Genomic DNA, 23,127 nt, shown 5'->3' with positions numbered 1-23,127 from the left:
AGTCAACTAGATCGATCATTTGGTCAGTATACCGCTCTCTTGTTGTAAATTACTGCCCAGCTCAGATGGACTAGTTGGACAAATTGCTCGATATAGAGGCTCACATGAGTCGTTTACGGACATCATAGGTCAACGTCCCTTACGGGGCTATCATGGGCTTGGCTACGAATTTGTATAGCCGTACCTACAGGGCACTGCTTAATTGGTGCGCTTGCTAGGAGATTGAACACTCCCTATAATGATTTCTTTCTTACGGGGACCTGGACTACGACAATCTGTAGTCCTTTTATGCACGATTTACGGATCTATTGAGAGTGAACATTTTAGATGCGTTTATGCGTGCGTCGGGTTGATTCGGCATTGAATACCTTTCCGGCATGTGAAGGACCTTTTTGAGGACCTGAACATGATCATTTAGCGTATCACAATGAGACCAATTCATGTACCCAACTCTTAGGGAGGATTTAATGTTCCTCTTTAATGAAATTTGTGTTCTAGAAGCCTTCAACTTTTTGACTAAATAATTGCAGCTTCACTTGTATTAAGATAAAAAGATGCATCTTAATACTATACTCATATTTTTTAATTATACATATCAAGATATTTCAAATTGTTTATTTCCTATTAAATATGATATCCGATTTATATTTTAATAATTTAAATAACAACCATCAGACATTTATTCCATCTATCGACCGCTTTTCAATCTTTCTAATACGAGTAATTAGTAATCACTCAAATTTATCATCATGGTACAGAGTTTCAAACACAGTTTGTGGCTCGCTTGAAGCCAAATTGAAATAAAAAATACAATATAAAAATTGTAAATAACAATAATTTGTGAACAACCTACTGTAACATTTATTTACATTTCATTTCATATAATTTATTTCAATTATATAGTATGTTGTTTATTACTTCATCATTTTATCCATTAATTACATGTTTTCGGTTAAATATCGTCATGATCATCATCTACATCATCGTCTCTAATGTTGTCGTCAACATCATCGTCATCGTTGTTCAATATTCGTTGTATGTTCGAGTACAAACATACAACTAATCTACGAACAATAATGTCAACTTCAAATAGAGCGAAAATTTAGTGCAAAATAAAAAAATAATAATAGATACTCGTACGTCGACGTATTGTTCAAATAAATTTGTACTCGTTTAAAGTTGGAAAAAAAATTGCAAACAAACACAAGGCCATTAAGCCGGCCGTCTACGAGTTTGTATATGTTTTATTTTGTTTTTTTCTACTTCACGTTCCGTCTAAAGTAGTCAATAGATTTTGCAACATATCAGCTTAAGCTATGTACGTACGAGGTTTGTAAGATAAATCTAAGTAGAATAACTAATTTGTTTGAAGAAATTTTGTACTAAAAAATTGTTCATCGTTTCAAAAGTTTTTCCAATTTCCTTGGCATCATTTATAGTAAACCTTTAACCAAGGAATCAGTCATGCACTCTAAACTACATAATGATACATAATATTTACAAAACAAATCAAACGAGCCTAGTATCCTCAAAGCTTCAGGACATGTCTGTACATGTTCCATCAAGATAGACAGAATATGAAGTAGTTTGCATTCCATACAGAAGGAAAACATCACACTCAATAGGCTTTGACCTATTAGCATTTCCTACTATTTGATATATCAGATATTAGGAAAGGCTGGTGCCGAGTCTTTATAAAAACTCGGCACTGAATCAATCTTACAACAAGAGTAGATCAACTAAAACTTCGATCCACTCACAAGTAATCTATTTAGAAATATCTCTGAACTACCAGAAATTCACTCAAGAGAAAAGTGATTGACGCCATGGCGCGCAAATCTGGGTGTTAATTTAACTATATTTTTCTTTGTTAAGAAACTTTCAATTTAATATTTAAAAAGTGCTAAGGATATGGTTATACTGGTAAAATTCATTAAGCACACAATTGGAGATCTATTCAAAAATGCCAGATACTTAGGACTGATATTAGATAGAAAACTAAATAGGAATCTGATATATTATCGCACAAACTTCGGAATTAACCATAACAATATTTGCAAGCCTTACAACGCTTTTATGAAACTAGTCCAGTTCCATGGGGCTGTAGTATGCTGAAGGAGGATGGAGAAGAGAAATCAACAAAGCTGTCAGGCAGGAGCACTGTAGTATAATTGGAGCAGAAATAGTAACCGCACTACATTTTCAGTATATCTGTCAGGAATATTCTTATATATACTGTTAGTTAGGTGGCTATCAATCCCAAGCATAGATGGGGGTAGTGCACTAATTTTGCAGTTTGCACTAATACTTAGTGATAGTGCAAAATTAGTGCAATAATTTTGTTCATATTTAGTGCTGAGTTGAAAATTAGCAGCCTCACTAAACATTAGTGATAGTGAGTTAAAAAATTTTGCACTCAAAATTAAATTAGTTGATTTAAAAAAATGCAATCATCAGTTTATTGCAACTTTTTTTTCTCCACTAATTTGAGTGCAACTTCAAATTGTGCACTAAATTTTTAAGTTCAAAATGGTTTAAGTTTATTTCTGTACACTAATTTAAAACATAAGACTAATATTTCATTAAAAATAATAAAAAATATTTAAAATTTTTATTTTTCGAATTTGGATTCAACAATTTCATGACTACTCATTTTTGAAAATTTAGTGATAGTATGTTTAATGCAGCCTTTTTTTGATTGCAGGTTAAAATTTTGCACTAATTAATTGTAGTGCAGATTTTTGCACTAAATCTTGGTTTAGTGATAGTTAAAAAATTATCACTATCACTAATTTTTTTTAGTGCTAGTTAAGAAATAAGCATTATCACTAAAGCTGATAAAAAAAATAGTGCAAACTAAATTTTTTGCAATATTAGTGAGTGATAGTACAATGCTGATTTCAATCAACATTAAGTGCACTACCCCCAACTATGATCCCAAGAGAATGTGAACATCACATGAACAACTGCCTACGAATGTGGTGTGTCAAGTTACACAAGATACCAAGTTATTCATCGTTTACCCTCATATGGGAACATAGAAACTAATTGTAATAGAATCCCGTAGGTCGAAACAATATTAAATTAAATTGAGAACTGCCGTCATATAGTTGTATCTTTCCACGGTAAACATTGCATTGAACCAGAAAATTCTGTCCCTTCATGGATGTGCGAGATATATTGGGTGCATCACTTGAAAATGCGGTATTTTTTAAAATTTCATGCTTTTATTTTGAAACATATGGATTCCGAGCCAAAAGAACTGCCCAGAACGAATCAAGCAAATATCGTATACTCTGTACCAAAGTTAAGCGTATCCCAGAGAAAGGTTTTTGCATCGATCGGAACAAATAGTGGTCGGACGGACGACTTAATTTTAAATACTTTTTAACAGGTATTGCAACATGCAAGCAGCATTTCAGACATGCAAGATCGTCTTTCAAGGTCCCTCGGCTTCAATTCGCATGGTACCCAATCTCCGTGCTTTTGGATGAATCCAGCTGCTCGCAAATGTTTTGAAATTGCTGTTTTCACAACAATCTTCATGAAATAATACCTCCAATTCTTGGTCTTCAAACTTTTTTGGCTGGTCTTCAAAATAATATAGAAATTGGTGCGATAAGAGAGGCACTTAAAGGACTTGAATTCCGAGAGTTTTTGGTGGATTGGATAGTAGGAGTGCCTAGTAGCATTACCGGAGCAAGATGGAGCACTCACAGGCCATGGATATCATTATGGATTTACATCGAGGAGTACGTAATGGCAACAAGTGTTTTACTCAGGCTGTATGAATGGACTTTAATAAGATTGACTTTACTATTTTGTGATTAATACCGCTTAACGACAGTTATTCTACATTGTGGTAACGGACAGTAGAATGTAGAGTCTTTCAGGAAGCGTCACCTGCTTTAATAAGGTGACTAATGCTGCGTTAAATGCTCGAAAAGGTCTCAGTATCAAATCCTGGCTGGTGCATGACTTTAAGCGAGCCCTAAAAAGGTTGATGTAATCACTTCTATGTAACGAGATTGCGGACGAGCAAGCAAGGCAGGACTCATTCGATTCGTGGTAGCGACCGAATTTGTTGCCAATCGAATGATTCGGTTGCACACATAGAATATTTAGGTTCTAAAAACAGAAAGTCGGTTGATAAAGAAGTATTTCGTTTGAAGTAACCACATTTTTGTCTCCCCTTCTAAAATTTTGTAGCCACAACTGTAAAATTCGGTCACTAAGGTAGAACCATTATATTGGCAACAAATTCGGTTGCCACAACGTATCTGTGGATGTGTACTTTTTATTTATACCCTTCTAAACTAATCGGGAGCGGCATAGATCGCAACCTGTGAACAATCTATCTCCATTTACTGAGTTCAATATCGGTGATAACTTGCCACTGACCCTTTGGTGCGTATGCTGGACATCAGTACAACAACTTTTGCAGAAACTGTAACAAAGAAGAGGAGACAAGTAAATATCTCATCTGTTAATTGAAGAGTTATTCACTTGGCAGGTTACACAGAATTTGTAGATAATTCTGAATTTGGATGAATTATACAATTTAGCTCATGGGCGGCTGCATAACCAACCTGAGCTAGTTTCTTCAAAAGGGTATGCAATCCATGACCCTGACGATTGTTGTTTTTCCACGCATATTTTTATCAGGTCCTCATGGGTCCGTGTGACCCATGAAAATACTGTATATTTAAATCTCCTCATAGAATCTTTATAAATTATTAGATTTTCGAGCCATTAGTTATGTTCTAATATCTATATCTAACCCTCGTACTTACTCGCAATTCTCAGAGAACTTAAATTTTTCAAACTCATTGTATGTTTCGCATGTGCTATGAACTCTATTGTCGTTGTTGTTCTTGCTGTTGTTGTAAATGTTTGTTGGTTGGTTTGGTTTGGTATTTCTACGACCAGTCGTCGTATTGTTGTTGCTGTTGTTGTTATGGCTTTTAAACTTTAGTTTAGTTTATTGCACTAAAGTGAATAATGTTTGTTTACTGATTATATGTGTGTAATCTTTAACACCTACTTGGCTTTTAACTAAAGAAATTTGTTGCACGAATAATGTGGCATAATAATAATAATGCCATGTCTACTTACTACACATGTCTGTATGAATGTATGTATATGCGAATGAGTGTGTGTTCCTTTTGAAATTAAGTGCTGTATGTACAACATTTTCGGAACAAGATATCAGTGAATGGTATGATTTAGAAAAATTAAACGTGAGGGTGGACACTGAAAGAATTGAATTCGATGATTTGGTCTCACTTTATTCGAATTCGGTCTCCTGCTTAGGAACCGAATGAAATGGGACATAATATTCTGCCATAACAGGAGGAAGATTGATGTCAGCGAAGGAACGTTCGAGGTAAATAGCTCACTTCTTGAACGTATATCACCTCAGGAGAAACCCTGGGTAACGGACGAGTTCCGAATCCTAGAAGAGACTGTCCGCAGGCTCATCAATCAGACACGTAGTTTATGACGTTTTAAAAATAAAGAAATTCCTATCCAAAACCCACGTCCAACACGAGTCAGTGGTTGATGATATGGGCAAAAGATTGGAGAACATGCAGAGGACCAAAGAAAACCTGATGGACGCTCACTTTCGATCTGATATAACGGGTACTGAGGAGGGACCGACGTAGGAAGTAAGGAAAACCTATCAGGAAATTATCATTAAGGACCAAATGGTGAAGGAAGACTTAAAAGGCCGAATTACACTTATTTCCAGCTAATATTGAGAATGTTTATTGCATAAATAGACAATTTTGAAAATCCCGAAATTTTTCACTTATTTTGAAAATTGTCCCGCTCCACTTGTATGGCAAAAGTGAAGTGTAATGTTCATATCCATGCAGGTTAAAAGCATAATACTATACAACAACATTATATTTTGACAACATTCCTATGACAAGGGCAGATCAATGAACCGCGCTAAATAAGGTAGTATATTACAACGACAAACTGTATACACTGACAGTCTGCATCGATATTGAAGATGACTTATCCAATCCTTAGACTAGTTTCATGTTAACCGGACGCTTAGTGACTAGGAATAGGTGGATAGACTGTGAAATGTACAGCGTTACCATTGAGAGGAGCGTAAATTGAGGATTGGATTTTATCACCACTGGTATGGGTCACCACCATAAATAACCTTCTGAGAACTTTAACTGAAGAAGGATTTGGACCAGTCTGCTATGCAGACGACATCGTAATACTTTTATGGCACATATATCCAAATGTTCTGTCCAGAAGAGCATATAAAGCCCTGTATATCGCTTATGAGTGGATATCCATGGAGAACTGACCAAAGGGAGCTGGAGATCACGTAACGTCGGACCGCATACCTGAGACAAACCTAACAGGCTACTGGCAGACGCTGATCCCAGATAGACAATCTTAGTCAAATGGAAACCATGAGCAGATATCCACGGGAATCAATTATTACACGAACGTCTCGAGGATCTGAGAATCTACATAGAGATCTCAGATATCTAGTATTTCTTACGCCTTCCGGAACACAATACCAACTCCCAAGCGGAAGTCCGTGCCATTACGGAAGGTGTAAATTGTATTAGGGCAAATATGGGCCGATAGATGCGAAGATATTTACTGATTGCCGAATGACATTCAAGGCTATAATTACCGATAAGATTAAATTTGAATTGAACTTCAAAAAGGGCAAAAATCGTCTAATTTGCCGGGAGGCTCTGGGATAGTGGGCAATGAACGAGCTAACAACCACACTATTAGAGAATGGGAACTTGGACAATGCAAAACCATTCGAGGCAACAAGAGCGGATTTGGAGAAATGGTTAAGACCAAAACAGTGGCTAGGACCAAAATACTCCTATGGGAAAACCCGAACGAGGATAGATTAAGAGACCTGCTCCAAATATGTAAGTCCGAGATTAGGCGGGTGGTACACATTTTAATGGAACACTCTAAAGGACTTGATACCGGACATAACCTTCCTCAACACCCTGACTGGAGGACCCTGTGAAACGTTTGGTGTATTTCTTGAGACAAAAAAACTGTATCCTACCTAACCTAACCATATCCTGAACTATTGAGCATTTTTGTATCAAAACTGTTAGATTCTATAGACTAATCCACGTTTAGTCTTTCTTATATATTCCATATTCCAAATCCAAGATTGTGGGAAAGTGTAAACACAATTCTTATACCCCTGTACGAAAAAACTGTGTCCTTCACCCTTATCTTCTTTATACATATAATTCTTCTTTTCCTTTTCTTCGATTCCCTTTTAAACTTGCCTCTTTGTTTACACACAGCAAGTCTGTGTTCAATTTTGTATGTCAAAATCTAATAGACGCCATAGTGAAAATGAGAAAACAAAAGAGAATTGAAGAGACTTGCCAGTATAAGCACGTGTATGCCGCTCTTCTTTCTTCTTGCCTCTCTCTTCTATAAACTCAGACTTGCAGCAAGAAAACTTGCCCTATGTAAAAGCAGACTTAGTACTGAACTCCTCCTTAATGGCTAGCCCGATTTCGATGAAATTTGCTGTGTGTGTTTGAGTTGGTCCCTGGATGGTTTGTATTCACAATTGACCTATATATGTAGGTATAAAGGGCGTGGCACTTCCCATACGAAGTAAAAATTTATTAATAGCTACCAAGCGAAGCCGGGACGGTCAGCTAGTTCAAAATAAAATTTGAAATGTAAACATAATTTTATTATTTTGCAGTATTCAAACCTCGCCGCCAATTAAATTACAACACATTTATATTCATTCATTACATTATATAACATTCAATATGTATTCAATGCAATAAATCCCAATTAAATTTACGAATTGTAATTTAAATCTTCCTGCTGAAAAAACAAAACGAGTGTATGTATGCCAATGCAATTCGTATTCGAATATAGAACAGTAAAGTATTTATAATGTGATGGTGTGATAGAATGTCATCAATGTCTTTAATAACCATAAATGAGCAACAGATCAACCAACCAGCCGACCAACCAATGGACAGACAGACAAACCAACCGACCATCATGTACTCAACAACGAACACATCAACCAGTTGCTGTTTAAATGCCTAAAGAGCGGGTGATTTTAAGAAGATCGTTCAACTGAATATATTGGAGTAAGAATAAGTATTGGATTTAATTCTTGAGAAAAACCTGTCATAAGCATATTTTACGAGTATGCAACTGCAAAATGTGGCTGACTGATACTGGCCACTGTTTGGCTACACTGAGCTTTTTGATCCTTAACGCACTGTTGTGCAGATTTATTGGATGGATTTTGTGGGGAATGATGAAAAGAAGAAGAAAAAAACAAGAACCTTATATGGCATGTGGAATGATGAAGTAATGATTATAAACAATCTTTGGTACATAATATCCAAACATTGCCACCGCAAGGCATCATCTTCAAATACAATTCACAGAAAATTGGAAACAAAACAAGAAGTTGCTGAAAATGAAGCAACAACAGACTTGAAGATGATGATGACGACGACGAAGAAGTTGGAAAAAAGTTTGTTAAACCTAAACAACTGTGTGAATTCTTTCGGTTTTCAATGAACGTGTTTAAAATTTAGATGAGTTTTATTTCTTTTGTTTTCATAGTTTGTATTCGTAACAAATCAGTTGACATTTAATGTCATAAAAGTTTTGTTTCAATTCTTTTTGTTTTGTTTCTTTGCCTTAAAGATAATTATCTGAAATTAATCAGAAGTAATGAAATGTACAAAAACAACTAAAAACACAATTTAAAAATTACAATTTAATTTCTTTAGTATATTTGTGGAATTTCTTCTTTTTGCCGGCCATTAAAATATTTATTACCTTCGAAATTTAAATGATCGGTTTTTGTTTTGATTTTATTTTTTATTTGTATTTTATGCTGTCCCCAATTTTTTATTTATTTTTTTTTCATTTTATTATTTTGCATTGTCGTTATCGTACGTCTTTGCGAAAAAAAACACATGTTAACAACATGTGTGATTTTTATTAATTTCAGACGGACAATTGTTTAAATAGACAGACTTACGCTCAAAAGTATTTTTACAGACTTTTTTTTATTCTTACCAGGCATGTCGATATAGTTTGGTGAACTAAATATATAGTATTTTTTATTGAATTTATTCGCTGGTATTTTGATGCCCTACATAAGGCAAAAGTGGCTGTTTTAGATGGAAATGTATAGAAATCCTGAGCTTTCAAAATAGATTGAAAGGCTTGTATCACTTATGCTCGATTACTATTATCCCGGCGATACATTTTCATTATTATTATCGTTCATAATACGGCCCATATAACCAACCCTACATCGCAATGAATTCCAAATTCTTATCCTTGTATAAAAAGTCAGCCAAAAAAAACGTATACTTGTATTAAGTTAAATAAAACTTAAACCGTTCAATATAGAAATTCCAAAAAATACATAAATTTATTCAAATATTGTACAAATTCATTAAACATTAAAAATATTGAAATATTTTCCCGGTAATTATAGATTTATCCACTTTTTCCGGAAATCATCACATTAAAGATTTTGTAGTTACTTTCGTTAACTTTTTAGATAAGGTGGACCACTTGAGCTTAAAATTGGACATGTTCTGGGATACCTTTTCTGTGTTATTTGCTCTCGTGGAACAAAATACCACTCAACTGCCTTTTTCCATAGTAGCATGATGCCAAATAGGGCCAGAAATATAAAGGCACTCAGTGCTGTTTTAGAAAGGTAAAATCCGTTTTTCTAGAATCTCCGTATATATGTACAAATGATTGTCTTCTTTTGCCACAACTGCAAATGGCTTGCCACACAAGAAACTTCTTGAGGAATTTTGTTTGTTCTTGAACATTACCTCGTCCATCAGCCACATAAAAATCTTGACCCGGAAGTCTTAAAAAGTCTTCCATTACATAAGTTTCATCATCCATCACACAAAAAGTGCATTTTTTATAAAATTGTATCTTAATTTTTTCGCTAGTTCTTTTGCTTCTAAGTTCATTCATGATCTGGAACTTGCTGAACTTTATACGACTTCAACCCAGCATTAGATTTGGCTCTGCACACTGAAGAATCAGAGCATTTAAATTTACGAGCTGCTTTTCTGATAGAATTGTTCGGTGCTCTTCGAAATAACTGTTACCAATAACGGTTAGACATTTTATTCTTCCTGATCCAGGAATGACTTTTGAAACTGAGTGATCTTCAGATGGATGGATGGATTTTGTTAAAAAATTTTATTTTTTTTTTCGCTTTCTAGTTTGATCGAAATAAAATTGAAAATTAGTGATTTAGAAATGATAATATCTGACATATTTTTAAAAGCTAAAGTCCAAGGCGAATTTATTTTACAGTTGGCGTTAACAGCACAGCTGATCTACTTTTTTTTCTTCGCCTTGGGGGTCGACTTGTCAAAAGTTGTATACAGGCGAATTTGTTTTATGTCAAAAGTTGTGTTTTGTTTACATTTTCAATTTCAAAAAAATGTTACTTTCAAAATTAAATTTTTTGAAATTTATTTTTTTGAAAATAAAATAAAATCAACTTATGCAAAAAAACAAAAACCGGGAAACGGTAGCTTCTTTCGCATTCCAAGTGATGACCGCCTGCTTAAGTGGAGCAAAATTTGCTGTCTGGACTTCTCCCGACAAGCTCTAGTTTGCTCGGACCACATTGCGTTTCGCAGGCTTAGGCACATCCTCTTTGGGGGCACATCTTGTTGGAGCTGTCCGCCTTGGAGTTCTCTTATTTTGCACAGCAAACCATTTTAAAAATGCTATAACAAGGATTAATTACTTTTTTATTTTTTACTAAATTTATTATTTTTGTTTGTTTTCACAAATTTTTGATTGTTTGACATATTTTGTTTTGACACATTTGCCCCTCAAGCAACAATAAAACACAATGTTGTTTTTGCTATGTTGTACTTGTTGTAATATCAACGCCACCTGTACAATAAATTCGCCTTGCTAAAGTCATTAAAAAAATAATAATTTGTTGAACCAAGGATAAGTTGTATTAGTTTTATCTGACTCACTCTTTAGTGTAAACATCAACGTTTTTTTTTGTTTTGCTTCGAAAATGTCGAATTTTGTACCAGCAAAGCGTCATTTGCTGGAAGTTTTGCTTTACTTCTTCAATTTTAAAAAAAAAAAGTGCCGCTGAAGCACACCGAATGGTGAATGTGTTTCATCGGTTTCAACGTGCGAGAGATGGTTTGTTCGGTTTAGAGGTGGTGATTTTAACACGAAAAGCAAAAAAGTTTTAAGACCAAGAATTGGAGGCATTACTCCATGAAGATTGTTGCAAAATCATTGGGAGCTACTCAAACAGCAATTTCAAAACAATTGCGCGTAGCAGGATTCATCTAAAAGCGGGGAGACTTTGAAAGACTATTTTTCATGCCCGGAATTATGTTTGAACGCTATGACAGAAAATCATGCGATGAAAAACATGCGATGAAAAATGGATCCATTACGACAATCCGAAGCGTAAGAGATCGTACGTGAAGCCCGGCAAACCAGCTGAATCAACACCAAAGACAAATATCCATGGCGCTAAGGTAATGCTCTGTATTTCGTGGGACCAAAAGGGTCCTATCTATAATGAGCTGCTGAAATCTGGCCAGACCATCACTGGGAAGCTGTACCGAACTCAACTGATTCGTTTGAAGCGAGGCATGAGTATTCAGTGCGATGTCCGCTGGACAAAACACATTTTTCAAGTGTCGAAAGAGGCATTCAAGTGCCTTGGTTTTCTAAAACGGTGTTAGAATTACTTCACTCCATCTGATCTCCTTACTATTTACACCACTTATATCCGACCTAAAATGGAATACAACTCTCATGTGTGGGCCGGTGCTTCGAAGTCTATTTTGGAGTTACTCGACAGCGTACAGGAGAGGGCGCTACACACGTTCTTCGGCAAGGGCTCACCAATTCGTTGTCGACTGGACAGTGGATCGTACAACACATTACAGAGAAAATTCGTTCTTTAGCCGTACTGTCCGTATGTGGAATAAGCTTCCTCCTGAAGTCTTTCCTGTCACTTCCAATATAGGAAAATTCAAATCTAATGTCCACAAACACTACTCCCTCTATCCTCCCTCCCATAACCTATTTTCCTAGTTCCAACACAATACTTTGCATGAGTAGGGGTCATCCCCTGAGTGCTGGTCCAAGAAAAAAAAAATTATGAGGAAAAAGTTTAAAATGCTTCAAAATAAGCTAAAAATTTAAAAAAAAATCCCGCATTTTTAGGTCATATACCGAATATCTGTTATCGAACATTTAATATAGAAAATGTTCTGTTATAAAAACATTTCTGTTCTGTTACCGAACTTTCTGTTATCTTGACTTTTTATACCCTACACCACCATAGTGGGACGCCCACCTTAAAGTATACCGATCGACTTAGAATCACTTTCTGCGTCGATTAAACGATGTCCGTCCGTCTGGTCGGCTGGCTGGCTGGCTGTCAATGTAAACCTTGTGCGCAGAGTACAGGTCGCAATTTTGAAGATATTTCGATGAAATTTGGTACATATTATTTTTTCGGCTCAAGGACCAAGCCTATTGAAACTGCACCATACAAATGACCTTCCAAAATTGGACTTTATCGGTCATAAATGTTTAATTTATATATGTATCTCCACAAATTCCGCTCCAAATAAGTTTTATATACACAAAATTTATGTCACCAAATTTTGTTACGATCGGTCCATAATTAGTCATAGCTCCCATATAGACCCGCTTCCGAAAATCACTTTAACGTGCATAAATCGCTTAAAAATGTTGGTATACACACAAAATTCAACATAAATAACGACCTAATTTCATGGTGATCGGTCCATAATTGGTCATAGCCCCCATATAAGGCCCACTTACGAAACTCACTCAAAAATAAAAATTATTGAAATTTTAAAAGAAAAATGTTTTTGCTCTTTTACTTAGTGTCGGGCTTGACCGATCATACTTTCTTACTTGTTTCTTATTGAACATATTCAATAGAAAGCTTTGTGTTATTAATTAATTTTTCAGTTTTGCGAAACATTTCTATAAAAAATTATCTGTTATCGAGACTTTTCTGTATAAAATTTTAGGTTATTAAAAGTTTTCAACAGAAAATGTTTAGTTACCGAATGTTTAAAAACAAAAATGTGTACTATAGAAATTTTTTTTTTATCAGATATTTTCCATAGAAAATTATCAAAATTTTTCTTTGGATACGTCTATTTTTCGAAACATTTCTATAGAACATTTTTGGTTATCGAATATTTTCCATAGAAATTGTTCTATTTTCGAAATTTTTTCGCAAGTTTCCTGAGAAACATTTATTGTTTCCGTACCATATCTAGGAGTCGTTCTCTGCCGCCATTGAATCACATACTAAAGTATATTGTCGCAATTTCATGTTTAGTTTGTAGGTTTTATTTTTTTGTTCTTTTTGCCGTTTTTTAATTTTTTGTTTTTTGCAATTGACTTTTGGGTTAATTGTCTCTATTAAAAAGTATAATTTTTTTATTTCTACGAATAAAATATTTATGTTTTTTTCGTATTAGAAATATTGTTCATTGGTTTCAAATCAGCAGATTTTTTTTTCTGTAAAATTCTCTTTATCATTGTTGTCGTAGAGTTCGTGGTGTTGTTGTGCTGTTTTAGATATTAGAAAAAAGCGTGTGACAAATATTAATTAACAACAATTAAGCTATTTTGACACAAATAGTTAATGGTATTGTTTATGAATTATTCATTTACAAATAAATACACAAAATTTATAATTTTTACAATCTTTTGTTTTTTTTGTCATTTAAATTGTTTTTATTAATTTTCTTAAAAAAAATATTTTAACTTCAATGCGGTTGAAATCTTTCTTATTTATTTTGTATTTAATTTCTAACTGGAATTATAAAGCATTTGAGAAAAATAAAAATCGTTTTATTTATAAAAGAATTTAAGATTTCCATTCTTTAAGAATCGTATGTTTTACTTTAACCCTAAAAAGTATGCAACATAAAATTCTCTATCCTCTCACCCAACAGCAGCCACATTTTTATCGTATTCTCTTATTAGTTGCATTAAAAAAATGTCTATTTAACCATATTTGTATGCGAAAAGTTCAATGTTAATTATTTCCATGTTTTTGGTTTAATTTCTTTTTTCAAGTATTTGTTTGCAACCATCTAAGTCTGTATCTATCTATATATACAATAATACATCGTGCCACAACCAAGCCTGCCATATTTGTTGCTAAAACAATTTGTCCATTTTATTTCTTTTTTTATATATTTTGTCTACTATTTGTTTGTTTAGTTTTTATGATTGAATATCTTTTGTATCTTTAGAAAAATATTCTTTATTTTCTTTATAATCGAATCTGTTTTTGGCTTTAAACTGCATTTTCTATTGACTTTTTTTATGTTATTTATTTTAAATCATATTTGGTAGTGCTGGGTTTAAATAGCAACAAAATCCACATGGACGAATAGACAATCTGACAGACAGACTGATAAACGACAAAATGTAATAGATAGAAAAAAAGCAGCAGCATCTCTCTTTGGTATGTACGATTTTACCAAAAACGTTGTTGCCTTAACCAAATATGGTCAAGTTGTGCAAAGAAAATTTAGTTTAGAAGTCAGTCCCATAGATGCTAAAAATAGACACGATTAAAAATGTTTTGTTGCACAAACATTTAACGGATTTCGTGGAAGAAATATGGCAAAGAAATATAAAGTTTTATATAAGAAAACGTTAGATGAAGACTTTAAATCTGCAATATAGTATTTTTTATTTTAAATGGAAGTCTGATATTTAATAGAAAAATCCTTTAAGCATTTAAATTTACAATGTTATATGTTGGAAAAACAACATAGAGAGCAAGTAAGAGATCTATATTCGGCTGTGCCGAATATTATATATCCTTCACCAAATTATACTTCAAAATAAAAATTTTAAATATTTTTTGGTAAACAAAATTTATTTTTTTTTGCAGTTTTTTCATTTTTTGGAAAAAAATTTTCGAATTGTTTTTTTAAATATTTTAAATTTTTTTTTGTTTTAAATTTAAAAATTTTTTTTGTTTTTTAATTTTTTTTTATATTTAGCGAAAAACATTTTTTAGTTAAAAAAAAAAGATCGGATTAAAAAATTGTTCCGATTTTGACCCATTTTTGGTCCAACTTACTATGGTTTTATATACAGTGCACAGTGGTTCCGCCCATAGGCCAAAAATAAATAAAACGGTCACAAAATATTTAGACAAAATCCAAAAAAAGTGTCTCTTAAATATCCAATCCTTTTAATGGCAAACCGGTTTTTACTGTAAATCTAACGGTACTTTTTAAAAATAAAATTGAAAGCATGAGCAAATATTCATTTGCAAAGCGCAGCTGAACGCTGGAAGAATAATTCAAAGCAAAAGTGCACTTCAAAACGGTCTTGCAATTGCTGTAGTCTACAAAATTAAATTATTTTCAAAGGATTTTGAAGCTAAAGGTATTTATTTTATCTTTAGAAAATAATAAAAACTAACTTGTGTTGTAATTCTTGTGAAATAAATGTTTTAGTTAACCTATATGTTTGTTACTTTTTTGTAAAACTTCATGATGTTTACTTAAAGTTTTAGTTGTGTTCCCCCAAGATTCCCCCATAGGTTTGTTTTTCATTGTATTAATCTGATTCTTAAGATAATAAAATTGCTGAAGTTAGTTGCGGAAATTTGCGGATGGGCGTGTAATCTGTAATATACTAACCCGCCACACAGAGGGATGGCTTCATACATTTTTTTGCAAAAATTATAAGGAGTGGTTGTAAGCGCTGAAATTTGGCACAGATAATTATATGGACCAAACTAAGAAACAAATAAAATTTTATCAAAATCGACCACGCCCAACGCCCACTGCCCATACAATCCAAATAGATTTGTTCGCATAAAATTTTTCCTATTCAAGTAAAAGTCTAGAAATTTGGTACATATATTTTCTGAAACAAAAGATGAACGTATGCTAAGTTTTATTAAAATCGGCCATGCCCACCGCATACCGCCCATGCAATCCAAGCTAAAATTATAAGGGGTGGTCTAGAGCATTGAAATTTGGCACCGAGAATTATATGGACTAAATTAAAAAAAAATTAAATTTTATCAAAAAAGTCCACTCCCACTACCCATATAATCCAAATTGATTTTTTCGCATAAAATTGTTTATATCCAAGCAAAAGTCTAGAAATTTGGTACATAAGAATTTTTTGGATATTTCGTTTATTATTCGACAAAAAATGTTAAGTTTTCATCCTGTTCCGAAAACTATTCTTTTTTTTAATCGAAACAAGACACTCCCATCTTTCATTTTATTAAAAAAAAGAGCTTGGGGAAAGTGGGGCTACATTTTATTTCTCCATGGAAAATCAAAAATACAATAATAATTAGAGTCTTATAGATTTGGGCATATCTTCTTAACGGTTTATGGTTTCCCCATAATTTTTTTTTATTGATGTTGAAATGTTATATTTTTCAAATATGTTAAAGGTAAATGGTATTATTAGGAAAATTATACCACTGAATTGCGTGAAAATTTAAGTAAATTTTTGCTTAACACCCTTGCATGGACTTTAGTTCAATTTTCTAAAAATAAAATAAATTTTTTCTTAAAACTATAAGTGTACATTTCATCTATAAACATTTCTCTACATAATTGAATCATTTGATTGTTGAAATTAAATATTTGAAAAATTGACTTTTTGACACCAAAATCCCTCTGTGCACCGTCTTATTTTTGCATCGGTACATAAAAATCTGATCCATGGAGCTGAGGTAAGCAAGCATGTAGTAGTGTGAATTATCGGAGGAAGCAGCTGAAGCGAAAAATAAGCATATAAAACAGTTTAGATTGAAACATACCCTAAAAATTTCGTGCAATGCTATAAATACAGAACTTTTAAATAGCCTGTTTTAAGTTCAGATCCATTTATTTCTGGAGGACAAACTTACCAACAAAGAAAACAAGTAGTTTAAGTCAAGGAGTTTGAAATTTGATTAATATTTGATATATGTATATTAATGTCTTATTTTACCTTACTACCTTATATTACTTAGTAATACCTCATATTGCATTATATAACTTTGTATAACTTTTTAATTTAGTTTTTTTTCAGTGTATAATTCAAATGAATTAAAATGGAATAAAAATTTACTTAAATTGTTTAAAACAAACGAATTTTCATACTGAAATATTTTATTTCAAAAATTCATAAAACAAATCTAAAAGCCAATTAACCCTTGAAAGATCAAAGGGCTACTGTGGTTACAGTTGTTAATATTTTTTCTTAAAAATTTGCTAACTTTAAGTTCTTCGGCCATGCTATGAGGTGACAAATTTTGAAGATCCTAACTTTTTTAGTTTTGGAGATATTGATTATTGACCGCTTGTTCATATAAGGGAAACCACTGTGCAGTGGTGGCCAGGAATTTAAGACAAAAATTGTTTGCTAAATTCCACGTGATTGTCAATTATTTTTTCAAATATTTCCACAAATATGTATGCATGAATACTGTTTTAACACACAAGTGTGTTTTATTCGACTGTGTCAATTCATACATATTCACCACGAACACATAAAATTTTTCTATGTAAATTTAATACCAATTTTCCTTTTGCATGTTTATATTAGGCCTTATTTATTCTATTCTGGATACTTAGGTTCAAGGATAGTCTTCTGTCCAGAATGATGCCACTATACTTAGTACTATCCATGACCTTGTGTCTGATTCCTTTAAATTTCGTGGTATTAAAGTTATAAATATTATACCTTCTATGAAAAGTACCAGTTCTTTATTAAGAGTTTATTTCTCACCAGACACTCCACTAACTCAGTGTACTTAGTGATGACTTCATATCTCGTGATATTGTATCCAAAAATAAATACCGCATCCTATTCTGGATATCTAGGATCCAAGATAGCCTTATGTCCAGAATAATCGAAAATTACTTGGCACTATCCGTGATCTTCAGTATAATTCCATTCAATTTCGGGGGATTAAAGTTATCAATCATTAAGTACCAATTCTATCTTCAGAGTATTCACATTAACTACACTTTGAAATATTTTGATATAGATATATTTCATAGCGGATATATTGTTGGGTGTTCTGCTTGATCAACGTTCTGTGCGCCTAGTTAATTTTATGGTGATGTACCTCTCTGGATTAATGGGTATGTCAACAAACAAAATTGACGAATTTGAGACTATATCATTCCACATGAGATCGAAGAGTGTCCAATGCATTCCCAAAAAGTCACTTTTAGGTGGGAATTTTGGGCATGTCACCGAAATCGTACATAATGGCATCGATAGCACTTTTAAACGAATGCAAAATGTCGTTGATATTTCACAAACACTTTGTTTTATCTAAATTTAATGATAGGAAGGGCTTAATAAATTACCCTTTACATATTTAACTGAAATTCCAGTAAAATTTTCAAATGCTTTAATTTTATATTGTTTGTTGGGTTGATTACTTTACTTACATCATTCGCCTTTCAAACCGGTTTGTGTCTTTGAAAAATGTTTACCATCAACCGGAAATCTAATGCTTACTAAACACAGCACAGCTGTGATAAGAGTTAAAGTGTTACCAGATGTATAGTTATTAACATGTAAATGGTGGTGAACTTTGCTTAGCCACAGCACTAAAAACAGTGTGAAATAAAATCTCTCTTTTTTTGCACACAAACACCAAAAATTCTATACTTCAAACTCAAATAAAAACAAATTGTTTAAGTTTCTCTCTCTTCAGTTCCATAACGTGTATATTTTATTAATTTCTTTTTTTTTTTTTTGCTTAATAATATACAATATATATATATTTATATATATTTTTCCAAATATATTTAATATACGAGTACTAACTTTAAGTTAATAACATTTTAGTATTGCACCATTAATTATTTTATTTTGTTTGTTTTTGTATTGAAGAAAGACAAATTTTAGCATTTTGTGTTGTTTTACTCTGTTATCCCGTTTACATATTTGGTTTCTCTTAATAATTTAAATTTCATTTAACAAGTGCATATTTTATGTAATTTTAAATACATATTATTTTTAATAATATAGATTTTCTTATATATTTACAATTTTATTTTTAATATTTATTTAAATATTTCTTTTAAATATAGTTTGTTAAATAAATAAATATTTGTGTTTTTTTTTTAATTTAATATTGTAGATATAATTATAATTACTCGTATATAGTATATTTTTCTGTTTTGTTTTGTTTAATATATGTTTTCTTTTTTTTATTATATTTTCAGTTGTAGTTTAAGGTTAAAGTTAAATATTGTATAAATTTATAATTATACAATATTATGTACTTATAACTCAGTCTAGCACCCCTAGAGATTTTTTATAATTATGGATATATTTTTTTATTTTAGTATTTTTTTCTTGTTTTTTAATAGTTTAGGAAATATATTGCTGATTTTTTTTTTAAATGTAAAATACATTTTAAAAAAATATTTGTATAATTTTAAGAAAACAAAATCAAAATTTAGCAGTTATTAACAAATTCAAGATTCAAATAATAAATTTTATGGAATAACTTAATACTTAAAAACCCTAATCTGAAGAGATTAGTTAATCAATGGAATTAATAATCAGTTAAATATTGAAAATTTTATTGTAATTGGTAAAATCTAATAACAAATTATTATTATTAAATTGCAGTGATGTATTCCATGAGGTCTGAAGATTCAAAATATGCCAAAGTTCAAAATATGCCAAAATTTGTAAAATGCTGTTTGATTGAAATTTTTGAAAATATAACTTCAGTACATTTTTATACCCTACACCACCATAGTGGGGAGGGTGCGTTTGTGCAGATGTTTGTAACCCCGATCGACTTAGAATAACTTTCTGAGTCGATTAAACGATGTCCGTCCGTCTGGCTGGCTGGTCGGCTGGCTGTCCATGTAAACCTTGTGCGCATGGACAGGGTTTACATTCGATAAAATTTGGTACATATTATTTTTTCGGCCCAAGGACCAAGCCTATTGAAACTGGCTGAAATCGGTCCATTATTTCACCTAGCCCCCATACAAATGTCCTCCCGAAATTGGACTTTATCGGTCATAAATGTTTAATTTATATATGTATCTCCACAAATTCCTCTCCAAATAAGTTTTATATATACAAAATTCATGTCACCAAATTTTGTTACGATCGGTCCATAATTAGTCATAGCTCCCATATAATCGCTTAAAAATGTTGGTATACACACAAAATTCAACATAAATAACTTTCATATAGACATAAATCACACGACCTAATTTCATGGTGATCGGTCCATAATTGGTCATAGCTCCCATATAAGGTCCACTTCCGAAAATCACTCAAAAATATAAATTATTCAAAAAGCAAATGGCGCATATCCAAAATGTCAAAATTTCCTTGACTCTGGCTCATACTTACATCAGGCTGAATTTAACCAATGATATGGGTTATGTTGGCTAAGTGGACCGATGTCGATTTAAGAAAACCCCACAAGAAAAAAGTCCAACGGGGTCAATATATGTATTGAATTCTGAAAGGAAATAATTTAATACATATGTTTGATCGGTTCTTAATGAGGTTGGGACTGCTTTCAAACACTTTATATGAAAGGGACCGATTGTTTTAACATGTTGATATCTTTACCAAATTTTTGTAAAGATATCAATTAATTGTAAACCAATTTAAATTTACTCCTACACCAACAACATGTTAAATTGTCAAATTTCTTGCCGCAATTGGCTTTAATGTTCCCCAGGGTATGAATTAATTCATATTTAATTCATTTATGGAATGCACAGATGAAATTTTTGGGAAATAAATCTGGAATTTCTAAATGACTGACGTGAGCGTAGCCAAGAAGTATTCTAGTTTAAGTTATTAAAATTGGCCCTACATATGCTCCAGGGACGGCGCTATGGAGGCTCAAAGTAGGGTACCATCGACGTGTAAAATTTTTAAACAAGTGCCATTTTTTTGTTTCCCATCCGATTTTAAAGATTTTAATATTTTTAGCTAGGTCTTGAAAAAGCATGCTTGCGTGTGCTATTTATTTCTTATAATTTCCGAGTTATAGGCGTTTCAAAATTTAAATTTTAAAATTTTGCCATACCTTTTTTGTTAGTTAGACAACTAAATTACCAATAATATACAAACGATTTCATAGCAATATCTATTATCAATCCAAAAATAAACGATTTTGAATTTAATAATTAAGCATGATTTTAACTTTAATTTTTCTATAAAGTATCAAATATTTAGTTGATTTTTATTTATTATATTTCCTTTAGCTTTAGTTTGATTTAGAATTTCTTTAGCTGAAACTTTTCGTACTCCGTTTGATTTTGCTGAAGGAGAATCTGAATTAGTATCAAGCTTATGTTCGTATAAAATTAAGTGGAACTGGAATGTAGACAATTGGCAACAAAATGCATTAAAGGGTTAAAAAAATAGAGTTTTGCTGTTTTTTGGTCGAAAAAAGGCAACTTAATTCTTTTTTTATTAAAAAAAAAACTTTCTTTAAGAACATATAACAATTTTATGTTTTTCTGTAAGGTATCTTTACGTAGAACATTTTGGTATAAAAAATATGTTCTATTTTTCGAATATGTCAGCCATACGTCCTTCGGAAATTGACCTATTTTTTATCGAAATTTCAAAATTGGGCCACATGTTCTAAAATCCCAAAGGTGGGATCAGAAAACGGAAAGCGGCTTTGGAAACCTTGATTCGTTCTCTATTTAACCCCAAAGTATTTTCCCAGCCCCGAAGGAAATGGTCCACTTTATGGGCAAAATTGTAAAAAATACCTTTTTTGGGATTTTTGCTCCAATTTTTAGGGATTGCGGGATTCCCTTTGACTTTTTGATAAGTTTTTTTACACTTTGTTATTTAGAATAACAAATTTAAAAAACCTTGAAAATTTCATTGAGCTTTGTTAATAAATAAAAACTTTATAACAAATTACATATTTATTGAGTTTCTAAAACTAAAATTTGTATCAAAATTATAATATGATTGCAAATATTAGGGCCAATTTGATCCCCATTTATTCCGAACTAATTTTTTTTTTAAATTTCAAGTCAAAATCTCAATTAGTTTCAAAAATATGCCACTTTTAAAACTGGATCTTACTGGATCTCGTAATACATAGTTTCAAGTCTTATGTAAAGTTTATGGACCACTTTTTCGAGCTTCGCTGGCCGTATGTCACGAATAAAACGAACAATGTTGGCTTACAAGGCTTCAATTGGTTTATGGTAATAAACCAGCAACTTCTGATGGCCCCACGGGCAATAATCTAGAGGTGTCATATCGTACGACCTTGGAGGCCAATCAAGTTATCGTCAAATTTTGATTTTAATAAATCGATGGTTGCGGTCGCTGTATGGCACGTAGCGCCATCCTGTTGAAACCACATCTTGCCAGGCTTTATTTCATCCATATTTTCAGTCAAATAAACATTGATCATGATGCGGTAACGATCTCCATTGAACGTAACACGAGCTCCGGCTTCATTTCCGAAGAAATAAAGTCCGATAAAGATTTTTCTCGATGTAATGGAGTCTATAGGGTATATTGTGGATTGTTCTCACTGCTTATGAGGCAATTTTGTTTATTCATAAACCCGTTAAGCCAAAAATGAGTCTCATCACTGAACAGAATTTTGCGATAAAATAGTGTGATTTTCAATGTAAATTTGGATAATTTGGTAGCGTTGTTCAAGCGTCTATCTATTCCTGATGATTTGCCAGAGTAAACTGATCATAAATATCAAAAAACACAGTTTATTACATTTTCACAGTTTTTGTGCCGCACTCGAGGATCGGCGAATAAGGTTGCCGTGAATATGATTAACTAATACATCAAAATGATTAACTAATGGTCATATCTTCTTTAACGTGTTACTCACTTTTGTTTAACTTGATGTTGCAACTATTTCTTTACTATTTCACTTATGTAAAAGTTATATTTTACTTTTCTAATCAGAAGATTTAAGTATTCAACGATTAAGTCCAGATTATTCCAAAAACAAATATAAATAACTCTATAATTAAAATATAAATAAAATAA

Source organism: Calliphora vicina, chromosome 3, assembly GCF_958450345.1.
Source record: "Calliphora vicina chromosome 3, idCalVici1.1, whole genome shotgun sequence".
NCBI classification, from domain to species: domain Eukaryota; kingdom Metazoa; phylum Arthropoda; class Insecta; order Diptera; family Calliphoridae; genus Calliphora; species Calliphora vicina.
Note: the sequence above shows the minus strand (reverse complement) of the source record.